Source organism: Loxodonta africana, chromosome 24 (assembly GCF_030014295.1).
Source record: "Loxodonta africana isolate mLoxAfr1 chromosome 24, mLoxAfr1.hap2, whole genome shotgun sequence".
Lineage (NCBI taxonomy): Eukaryota > Metazoa > Chordata > Mammalia > Proboscidea > Elephantidae > Loxodonta > Loxodonta africana.
The window spans coordinates 40,620,786-40,632,850 of NC_087365.1; positions in this window are offsets into that span (position 1 = coordinate 40,620,786).

The following is a 12,065-nucleotide window of genomic DNA, read 5'->3' on the forward strand; positions in this document are numbered from 1 at the left end:
CAAGGGCAAGATACACAGCATCTTTGATATATTCCTGCTTTTGGCACCACTCTGGGAAAGTGGCAGACTTCTGAGGGGAAAGGAACAGAGCCTAGCTAGCAAGGATGGTGAGACTCTGGCTCGCTTACTTTGGACATGTCATCATGAAAGCCCAACTGGTAGAAAAGACCAACATGTTTGGTGAAGTCAGTGGTCAGTAAAAATAAGGGAAACCCTCGATGAGATGGATTGACACGATAGCCATGACAATGGGCGCAAACATGTCAAAGGTGGAGATCGCGCAGGACTGGGCCAAGTTTCTTTGTTATAAGTTAAGGTTGCCATGAGTGGGAGCCAACTCGACAGCAAGTAACACCAACAAAACTCCTCAGCCGAGGCTAGGTTCTCACCGCCAGGCAGCACTGCCCTGGTGGTGCTGAGAAGAAACGACTCCAGCCCCGAAGCTGGGATCCTTTTCCAAGGGGCCCTGCCCCTTCCTCTCACTCCCTTCTACAGCCCCAGATGTGGAGCCCACAGCTCATGGGGGGACACTAGACCCTGTTTAAATTTGGAAATGTCCACAGAACAAGGGGCTGAAGAGACAGCTGGGCCCCAATTCCCCTTCCCCAGGTGGCTGACCTCAAACGCCGCGCTCGCTACTTTATTTGGAACAGTTTTGGGAGCCAGAGCTGGGGCCCCATCCTGGTGGGGGTGGAGGAGAGTGGCAGGGGGAGATGCTCAGGGGCTTGGCTGGATCCAGCTAGAGGCTGGGGTCTCCCCCACAGACGATGAAGCCACTTTGCATCTGCCAGACAGGAAATCTAGGGAAGCGGGGCGGGGGGGGGTGGGGGGAGGCAGATGGTCGAGTCCTCCCCCACTCAGACTCAAGTTTCTACACCTGGAAGGAGGTGGGCTGAGCGGCCACACACAGGACCATGCTTTCTGTTTCTTCGGATGTGCACAGCCACCTCCAGACACACAGTCCACCTGTGCCCCTCACATACATAGGAGCATATTTTCCCTACCTTCACCAGTCCCTGGCCACAGATGTACCATCTCTTTCCTCAGGTAGAACCAAGGGTGCCATCAGGATGCAAGACGACCCTTGACAGGGATGACAGGCAAGTCTTGAGATTAGCAGCAGCACAGCGGGAAAACAGGTGTGGAAGCCTCTGCAGATTCTAGAGGTCCTCTCCCTCCTCTGAGGATTGCCCTAGGGCAAAAGGAAAGAACAGGCTTCTGGGGCAGAGAAGATGAGCCAGGTGATCCCTGGAAGCTGCAAAGAGGCAGGCTTGCTTAATGGTAAGTTAGCATGGCACTGGTGCTGGGCATCCTGTGTGCCTGGGATATTCCTTCCCTGCCTCCGTGCACCTCTCAGAATCCCAGGTTCCTCTCTCCAGGCTCCTCCCACCTCATCCCAGGATGTGTCTCTTTTTTTTCCTACTGAGGGCTGAGGGCTGCTGACCCACCACATAAGAGCACTGAGAACAACTCAAAGTTTTATGGAATTTAGCTAGTCTAAAGCAACAGGAGGCAGTGGGGGTTCACCTTTGTCTTCCATGTGGGAGACCTGGGTTTGATTCACACCCAGGGCACCTCATGTGCAGCTACCACCGGTCTGCAGTGGAGGCTTGTGTGTTGCTGTGGTGCTGAACGGGTTTCAGTGGAGCTTCCAGACTAAGACAGACTAGAAAGAAAGGACTGGCCGTCTACTTCTGAAATCAACCAGTGAAAATTCTATGGATCCCCAACCAATCATGGGGATGGTGCAGGACCGGGCAGTGCTTCATTCTGTTGTGCGTGGGATTGCCGAGTCGGGAGTCGACTCAATGGCACCTAACAACAACAAAAGAGAGAGAAAGCACTGAGCTACCTGCTTTCTGGCACAAGCCCTCAGCATTGCAGATGGTGGCCTGTGGCTCAAAGAAGCACAGGCCCCGGAGCCAACCGATGGTGGCACCAGCCCTAGGATGCAGGCTCCTGACACCCAAACCAGCCCTTTGTCCCTACCCACCACCCCCACCCTATTTCCTTTCTTCTGAGAGGGAGCAGCCAGGCCTTTCCTGCACACCACACCACTCTTGGTAGTTCTGGGCACCAAGATTCTGCCCGGCCTCACGCTTTTTACAACATAACCAGCAGCACGCCCAAAGCCCACTGGGCATTTTGATGGCACCTGCACCATCAACAAAGGTTACTGTCAAGTCCACATGCGTTTCTAGGGCAGGAGTTTACAGTGAACCCTTCTAGTTGGGAGGAAATGTGGCTTCTCTAGGACTGTCATGGTTGAACTGTATCCCTCAAAAATATGTGTCAGCTTGGTTAGGCTATGATTCCCAGTATTGTGTGGTTGTCCTCCATTTTGTGATAGATATAATTTTCCTCTATGTTGTAAATCCTAATCTCTGCCTGTGATTAATGAGGCAAGATTGGATTATGTTGAAGGGGATTCGGGTGGGATGTAACACCCTCACTCAAGTCACATCCCTGATCCAATGTAAGGGGAGTTGCCCTGGAGTGTGGCCTGCACCACCTTTTATCTTACAAGAGCTAAAAGGAAAGGGAAGCGAGCAGAGAGTGGGGACCTCATACCACAAAGAAAGCAATACCACGAACAGAGTGCATCCTTTGAACTCGAGGTTCCTGTGCTAAGAAGTTCCTAGAACAAGGAAGACTGATGACAAGGATGTTCCTCCAGAACCGACAGAGAGAGAAAACCTTTCCTTGAAGCTGACGCCCTCAATTTGGACTTGTAATCTACTAGACTGCGAGAGAATAAATTTCTCTTTATTAAAGTCGTCCACTTGTGGTATTTCTGCTACAGCAGCACTAGATGACTAAGGCAAGGACCCTGGGGCAGGTAGATGTGCAACCCCAAGCTGACAGCCTGGGAGAGAGCCCAGAAATCAGGAAGCTGGACCCTGTAAAGCCCAAATGGACTTCACCGAGTGAGAGTTGCTTAGAAGCAACTTAAACATTGTGCAGCGCTGTTGGGCCCTCAATGTGGACACATGCAAACCAGATGCAACCATTATGCTAATCATATGCAAAATGCACGCATGGGCCTCCCAACTGTTGCAAACGCCAGATGAGGCCCTCGGGAACCCTGAGTTTAGCTGAGCCTTGTTGTGGGAATGAGAGATGAGCTGAGACTCCCCAGTCTCTCATGGTGGGCAGGAAGGACTTGGCTCCAAGGCAGTTCACACACTGGGGGAAGGAACCGGACTGGGAGTCCACCAGATGCATCATGTCCACTGGGTTTGAATCCTGGCTTCAGCACTCACAAATTGCATGACTTTGGTGGAGTTACTTCTGCCTTCTGAGCCTCTATTTACCCGTCTGTGAAATGGCAGCGATGGTTGTTGTCGGGTACCATCAAGTCTGTTTCAACTCCGAGCGGCCCCCTGTGACAGAGCGGAATGACCTCATAGGGTTTCGGGGCTGTAATCTTTACATGAGCAGATCACCGGGTCTTTCTCCTGGGGAGCCACTGGATGGCTTCGAACCACCAACCTTTTGGTTGGCAGCCAAGTGCTTCACCGTTGCATCACCAGGGCTCCTTAAAGTGGTTGTTACAGGAACAAATGAGAACATTGGCTGAAGCTCCCATCTGCACGGTCAGACACAGATGCTCAGTTAGCTAGTGGCGGGGGAGCAGAGCAAGTCCTTCCCCTGGAGCTGGATGTCTGGGGTCCTTTCCACCCACTGAAATAGCGACTGTGCCCCCAACGCTGTGCTTTGGGCCTCCTCCCAGGGCGGCATGTGCGGCTGTGGCCTTGGGGAATGTCAGTGCTGGGATGGGCCAGGGAGCCACATACTTCTCAGCTATTCAAAAATGTCACAGCTCCCCACCCAGATCCCCTCAGCTGGCCAGTGCACCCTCTCCCGGTTGCAGTGATGACTGCTAACGCTCACAGTTGCCCCTTCTCCTGAGAACTGCCCTGGGCTGATGAGAGCCATGGCCCTGGGGAAGTTAGGAACCCTCCCAACCCTCCCCATGGGCCAGTGACTGGCTGCAAGATACACGGACACAAAAGACTGCTGATGCCCCAAAGCCCCCTGGCTTGGGCCACACCTGAACTCTACCTGAGATCTCATTCTTGCTCTGCCCCTTCCCTACTCGCCGTCCCTCCCTCCCTTACATTTCTCCCGAAAAAACCGTCCCTTAATAAATTATAGGTACCAGAGTCCCTGTCTTCTTGGGAGCCTGACCTAAGACAAGGAGCCAGAGCGGTAAGTAAAGAGGGACAAGGAATGTGACACTCCTTATGGTCAGGACTCTAGGGTGGTGTGGGATCAAGAGGAAGAAGAGAGTGGTGCTTGAGGTTGAGGGAAATGGTCAGAGAATGTCTCCCAAAACAGGCAAACTTGGAGTTCATCATGGTGGGGGCGGTGTCTCAGGTGGCGGGAGCAGCATGTGCAAATCACTGAGGCTTGAGAGCCTGGTGTATTTGGGGAACACTGCACAGCTCTGTTGGTGGGGGCGGAGGAGGGGGGAGCGGCACAGGACCCAAGAGAGGTTGTCAGGGCCAGACAAGAAGGGCCTTGAATACCCCCAGCCAAGAGTCCAGACTTTACAGCAAGGGAATGACTGATGTGTCCAGGATGGTCTTTGGAGACATCCTCTGGCTGTGACAGTATAGAGCAGGTGCCAGAGGCGGAGTGCCAGCAAGGCAGCTGCTGCAATGACCTGCCACCAGGCCCTGTAGCCTGTGTGGTGTCAGGGACCCAGGAATGGGGGACGGGGGTAGATTCCATAGGCTTTCAGGACAGAGAGCTGGCAGGCCTGGATGGCTGGTTCAGGGGCTATGGGTTCAGGAAAGAGTCTGGAAGATGCTGGACTCTTCACCTAAGTGGGGTTGCTGGGTAGAGGGGCTCTGCAGGAGACAAGACCTCAGGACTAAGGCCAGGGTGACAGTGTGTGGATGGAGGGGAAGGATTTAATGAGCTGCACAGGGTGGGAGCCTGCCTTCCCCTGTGTCCTGCCACAGGCCACCAAGCCAGGCAAAGCCAGGAGCCAGGAGGGCCTTCTGTGAAGGCGGGTGCTGACAAGAGTGGGTGTCAGGCTGGCCTGATTCCAGCTGGGGCCTGGGAGACTGTCTCATACTGGGATGGGGAGAAGCTGGTGGTGGTGTGGGGGGAACACCTCTTTCCCCCTTCTACCCCACCACTGGCAGAGCTGCCCAGGCCCTGCAGTTTGGTGGTGGTGGCGGGGGGGGGGGGGTAGTTCTATAAGGCCCTGGGAAGAGCTTACTGCCTGCCCTCCTCTAGCTTTCCTATTCATGGGCACTGGAGTAAAAACCACACAGGATTACCCATTGGTGACAGAGACGGCAGGCATGTGACAGGCGGGTGCAAAGAGGCCAGGCTGGGATGGGGGCTCCTCTCCACCAGGGGGGCAGGTCGTTGCCATGGAAAACTCATGCTTGGATAGGCAGAACCTTCACCCAGACACTGTCCTTATCTCAGATCTGCTCTGCCTTGATTCCATAATTCACTCGAGGACATTTTCTGGGCACCAACTGGTGCTGGAAGCAGAGACAGGTGGCCCCAGGCTTTGTCCTCAAGGCACCCTGAGATTAAGGGAAGCAGAGGTGGGCAAGAAGTCCCAGCTGGGGCTGGGGAAGGAGAGCCGGAAGAGCATCTCTGGTAGGGTGGAGTGTGCACAAATAGGGGTGAAGAGGCTTGGGAGGGGAGCTTCTGCAGAGGGGAGGGGAGCTTCTGCAGAGGGGAGGGGAGCTTCTGCAGAGGGGAGGGGAGCTTCTGCAGAGGGGAGGGGACTGACTGCAGAGCCTGGTGCACAGGCTGAAGGAGCCGAGGAGGCGGGCAGTTCAGGCTTGTTCTTTTGCCCCTTGAACCCACACACACATCACTTCCTACATGCCAGTCACTGCTTTTGCCTCAACTTCCCCTCCAGACAGATAGTCCTGGGTACAGGGGCCATCTCCTGCCACGTTTGCTGAGTGGGTAGACTGTAAATTTTAGACAGGTCACTCTGCGGCCATGAGGGGAGTACACCAGGGAGGCTAGTGCAGGACCTAGGCAAGAGGTGCTCAAGAGGAAGGGGCAGGTGTTTTGGAGAGAGAACGCCAGGCTTCAATGAGCTTGCTGGAGAGACGGGTCAGGGCCAAGGTCAGAGTCAAAGCTACTGTACCCCGTGGGGCCCCAGCCCTCTTCCTCCCTGTCTCGTTCATGCTTAGGGCTAGATGATACTTTTGGCACCTACTCAAAAGGGCTCCCTGCCAAGGTCTGACCACCCTGACCCTCCAGAGCAGCCCAGCCTTCTTCTGCCCAGGTCCCACCCGCCTGCTCTTGCCATCACCGTTACGTGACCTTTGGGGCCTTCCCCAGGCTGAATGTCTGCAGCCAGGGGCTCCTACATTCCTGGCTACTGATGGCATTGGCCAGCAGCCCCAGGCCCTTTGGGAAAGGGCAGACAGGAGACTCCCACGGGTAGGACTTTATCTGTCGGTTCCTCCCCTGCCCTGGGGGCTGCCCTGGGATTGGGGCTCCTGCTCCCCTGCTGTGTGTAATCTGTGCCCATATTGCCCAACGGCTGCTGCAGGCTCTGCAATCCCAGCCGCAGTTCAGATTCTTCCCCTTCCTACCCACCTCCTCCTCCAGAGTCTCCATCTTGTGAAAACTCAACTGTGGTCCCTGCAGCCACCCACTGTGAAGTCGCTGGGTGGGTGATGGGAGGGGAAAGAGGGAGGTGGCAGGAGTGCTGCTTCAGAGGCTATAGTGGTGACTGGGGGTGCAGGCTGGGACCAATGCAGTGTCAGTGAAGATGGGAGAGGCTGGGAGAACGGGTAGGTCTTGGGGACTTTTGGCGGGGGGGTTTCCAGGATGACTCCAGGTTTCTGGCTTGGGGGTCCCTTTTGCACATACTTTAGAGGGGAACTGCATGGAATCGAAGGTGCCTGTGGGATTCCCTGGGGGAGATGGGTGTCCAGGAGGCAGCAGGATATGCACGTGGCCCCGGTGTTCCCTTTGTCGGCTGCTCCTTCCCTGCCTGGGGGGCTGAAGTGTGCTTGTTTTGGCCCTCTAGTGGAAGATCAGGAGGCCCACCCCCCATCACACTCCACTGGTGTCCCAGGTTCCTCTAGGAACCACTGATATGTGGCCCACGGGTGATCTGGTAACCTCACTCCCCCAAGAGAGCTGGCGAAGGCACCTGGTTTCCATTCGCACTCAGACCTGGCCCCTGCTGGCCGGCAGACGACCCAGCCTCTCTGCTGCCCCTGAGGCCTTCCTTCTCTTGTCCCACTCACCTAGCCAATTCCAGGCAGCCACCTCACCACCAACCACCCTTTCAGCTTCGGGGCCCTGGTGTCCCCGACCCTTTTCCCACCCTCCCCAGCCTCTCTAGGCTTCCTGCCCAAAGGCCCTCCCTCTCTCCTCCCCCAACCTCACTTTTCTTCTTTTCCCATAATGAAGATGAGCCTTGATTGCCCATTACATCTGAAGCCCAAATTGCCAGCCACAGAAACTTTACTTTCCCCTACCTGGTGGGCTCTGACTTGAGAAACTCAAGGTCAGGTCTGCATTCCTAGGATGAGGGACAGATGTCTCTGTTCTGCTGGATGACTCCTAAAGTGGGGGGGCGGGGGCGGGGTAGGGGACACAAGCCCCCCCCCCAAAAAAAGTTTCATAACAAAAACAAGTTGAATGTTCAAAACTTGTCCCATCTGGCCTATCTGAAATTGAGGAAATGTTAGCTCACAGGCAAAAGGTAAAACCAGAGGAGCGTGTGGGGTGAGATGAAAGGTGGGGACATTTAAGGTGAAAGCCGAGGAAGAAGAGTCGGTGACAGAGGTCAGCAAGATGTGGGCAGAGGACCAGCAGGAGAGCAGGGGAGGGAGAGTGCTGTCCGGGAAGACAAGGGGGCGTCTAGAAATTTCTAAGAGGAGAAAATCTCCAGAAAAGCTAGAGGTGAGGACTTGAATTTCCTTTTTTTTTTTTTAGGGAGAAGGCAGCAGTGGGTGCCCTTTGCCTGAGTCTAGTTGGACTGAAACAGGGTGAAGGGTGGTGGGGGGGGAGGAGGTGAGAAGTGGTGATGGGTGACTGCAGTGGTAGGGGAGTGTAGAAACCAAAGGCAGATGACTGAGTGTGTGTGGGGGCGGGGGGAGGGGTTCCAGAGAAGGATTTGGTTCCCAGATGAAGAGCTCAGCATGATTCTAGGTGGAGAGGAAGGAACCAGAGAGGGAGGGGTTGCAGACGCAGAGAGAGGGGAGCAAGGGCCCTAGAAGGATGGGACCCAGGCCTAAGAAGGAGGGAGGGAGGAGAGGAGGAGGAGGGCCAGGAAGGCCTGGGTGGCAGAGCACCTGCAGGTACAGTGGGGTGGGAAGGAGGCCAGAAGTGGAAAGGGCTACCATCCTCTGCTTCTGTGTTAAATGGAGATGCGGTTTCCTCCTGAGGTTTGAGGCAGGAATGGTGGGGTATTGGATGGGGCTGAGGACAAGTGAAGGGTTGAGGAAAGGCTGTCAGGGAAGGGCCCTGGAGAGATGGATGGACAGCAGGGTCTGCAGCGGCTGTGGGGTTCCAATGAGTTCCCACTGACCACAGCCCTCAGTGACTTTCGGGTGGAGAAAAAACATGGCTCACGGGGGCTTGTCCAGGCTATGAGGGAGGGCCTGGAGAGCCTGGCAGTAGAAAGGATTGGGTGCTCCCCTACTCCAGGTTCCCAGAGGAAAACACATTTAGAATTGGCAGAAACATGATAGCACCTGAAAACTGACTGAAACCGGAAATATACATTGCAAAACACGACTCGACTATTTGTTTTGTGGCAATGTGAAAACCACACATTTTCACTGTGAGAGAAAACAAAAGACAAAGGAAAATGTGAATGTTTGGGAACTACCTGACTGATTCTGGCATCCCTGTTGTGACCTCCCTACCTGGCTGGCGTCAGCCTCCCTACCTGCCTGGTGTTAAAGTTTCTCGCTGTGCATGGAGCCCTGGAGGTGTGGTGGTTAAGAGCTCAGCTGCTAACCAAATGGTCAGCAGTTCGAATCCACCAGCTGCTCCTTGGAAACTCTATGGGGCAGTTCTCCTCTGCCCTATAGGGTGGCTATGAAATGGAATCGACTTGATGACAATGGTTTTTTTTTTTTTTTTTTGGTTGATGCAAACATTTCCTACTCTGCTTCAGGTTTTTTCTTTCTCTTTTGAAACTTAGTGTCCAAATACAGATTCATTCCTTTTTTTTTGATCGTGGTAAAATATAACACAAATTTTGCCATTTTAACCATTTTTTAAGTGTACAATTCAATGACATTAATTCCATTCACCATATTGGGGAGCCATCGCCACTATCCATTTCCAAAAGTTTTCATCACCTCAAACAGAAAATCAGTACCTTTTCAGCAATGGTTCCCTCTTCTTCAGGTTTTGACACTTTGGACAAGGTTGGTTGTGGTTTCTTTAAGAATAGTCCTTTGACATTTTCCACATAGTTCTAGAAGCTACCCAGCAAGTTAAGTGTTGGTACCTCCTCTTCCATAAACATTAATCACTTAGCACCAAACTAAAGGAAGGAAGCACTAACCATTCTAAGGCAGGTGTCACTTGTTGAGTGAAGGTACACTCTGGTTGACACAGGCCGTCAAAAACCAAAAAGTTCTGTGCAAACTATAGAATTTTAAAAAGTCTCGGTAATTCGAAGGATTTAGTGTTTTGTGACCTCTGCTGTCTGCCATAAAAAAGTCAGCCGTGGATGAGCCAAAATCATGTATACCAGGAAGAGAGCAGGATTTGTAAGTCTTTTCATGATGGCATATTTTTGGAGAAGTTGGAAACCAGAATAAAAAATAAGTATTTTGATCAATGAATACAAGTGCTGATTTCTACAAAGGAGTGCATGTTTAAATGAAATTGCTGGGAAAAATAAAAACTGAGATGTGTGATTTTCACGATGATCAATAATGTGTCCCCAGCTTTGGAAAAAATAGTTATTGGACTCCAGTATTGGGTCCATGGAGATTCACTGTGTCATTTACTCTATTGGTTGTGTTTAGTTTTCATAACACAAAGTTTTTCAACATTATTTTAAAAAAAGAGCGATAAAACAACTGACAACAGATACTGGTCCTTCCTCTTTTCCCTTCTTATTTAAGAAGGACTACTAGGTTTTTTGTACTATGTGTTGGGAGCCCTGGTGCTGCAGCTGTTAAGACCTTGGCTGCTAACCAAAAGGTTGACAGTTCTAATCCACCAGTCTGTCATTGGAAACCGTATGGGGCACTTCTACTCTGTCTTATAGGGTCACTATGAGTAGAATTGACTGTACGGCAATGGGTACTAGTGCTGACTAGAAAACTTTCTATTGCATGTCAACAACGTACCAATTATTTTCTCCCACTGGGAGGCTTTCTTCCCTTATTATCTCCTCTGCCTCTCAGTAAGAGATATTTAAAATGCTTGTGCTGCAGCCCCCACCCCCCTTCAATTCCTTGGTTGTTCCAAGATCATTTAGCACTCATAAATACTTATTAGTGCTTATGAGACAAATTCCATTTCATCTATCATTATCATTTGGAACTAACTACACATGGATTGAGTCCCTGGGTGGGGAAAACAGTTAACAAGCTCTGCTGCTAACTGAAAGGTTGGAAGGTCAGGTCCACCTAGAGGTGCCGTGGAATAAAAGCTCTATCTACCTCTGAAACAGCAGCCATTGGAAGCCCTATGGAGTGCAGCTCTACTCTGATACACGTGGGGTTGCTGTAAGTTGGAACTGACTCCGTGGCAACTGGTTTTACAAACGGATTGCTAGCTTCACAGCTCACCACGGCTTCCTCTTTTCTTCTGTCTCCGATCTAATTAATTTATTTCCTGATTAGTCTTTTTTCAGGTATTCTTTCTAATGGGGAATGTGCAATTCATTCCCTCAGTCCTCGCGTTTTTTTTTTCTTTTTTTCTTTTTTACCTAGCATAGGTGAATGCCGTCTTGTTGAGCACCAGGGTTTCTTCTGTAGTCTGTGGAAGTTATCCCCTTGTCTACTGGTTTCCAGCTTTGCAAATGAGATGCGTAATTTCAGACTGCTTCTCTTTTCTTTGTATGTAACTTGTTCTCTCATTCTGGAAGCTTGTAAGAGTTTTCCCTTTAATCGGAATTCAGGAGTCTACCCAGGATATGCCTAGTTGTGTGTCTTTTTCCATTATTCCTGCCTGGAACTCAACGAGCCCTTTCAATCTGCAAACCTAAGTCTTTCTTCAAACCATGGAAAATTTTCCTTCTGATTTTAAAATTGTTTCTCCTCCATTTGCTTCTTTTTTCCTTCCAAGTTTTTTTTTTTTTTTTTTAATTCACATATTACATCTCCTGGGTTCTCTCCTCCAAGACTCTTGTTTTTCTCCACATGATTTCTATCTTGTATGTGTGTGTGTGTGTGTGTGTTTAATAGACTTTACTTTTTAGAGCAGCTTTAGGTTTACAAAAAAACTGGGCAGAAAGTTCCCATATTCGTGGTACATTTGTTATGACTGATGAGCCACTATGGATAGATTAACTAAAGTCCATGGTTTACATTAGGGCTCACTCTGTGTTGTACCCATTGTATGGGTTTCGACAGATGTATAATTTCATGTGTCCACCATTACAGTATCATACAGAATAGTTTGACTGCCCTACAGTGCCCTGTGCTCCACCTATTCATCCCTGCTCCCTCTCCCTGAACCTTGGCAACAACTGATCTTTTTACTGTCTCTGTAGTTTGTCTCTTCTAGAATGTCCTTAGCTGGAATTATACAGTATGTAGCTTTTTCAGCCTGGCTTCTTTTACTTAGCACTATGCATTTCAGTTTCCTCCACATCTTTTCATAGCTTGATAGCTCATTTCTTCCACTTTTTCTTCTTCTTTTAATTGTGCTTCAGGTGAAAGCTGGCAGCTCAAGTTAATTTCTCATTAAAAAATTTATACACTTATTGTTTTGTGACATTGGTTGTAATCCCCACAATTGGACAGCATGCTCCCCCTTTCCACCCTGTCCAGTTGCTGTCCCTTCCTGCCTTCTCGTCTTGCTTTTGGACAGGAGTCACCTGTTTGGTCTGGTATATTTGATTGAACTAAGAAGCAACGTTC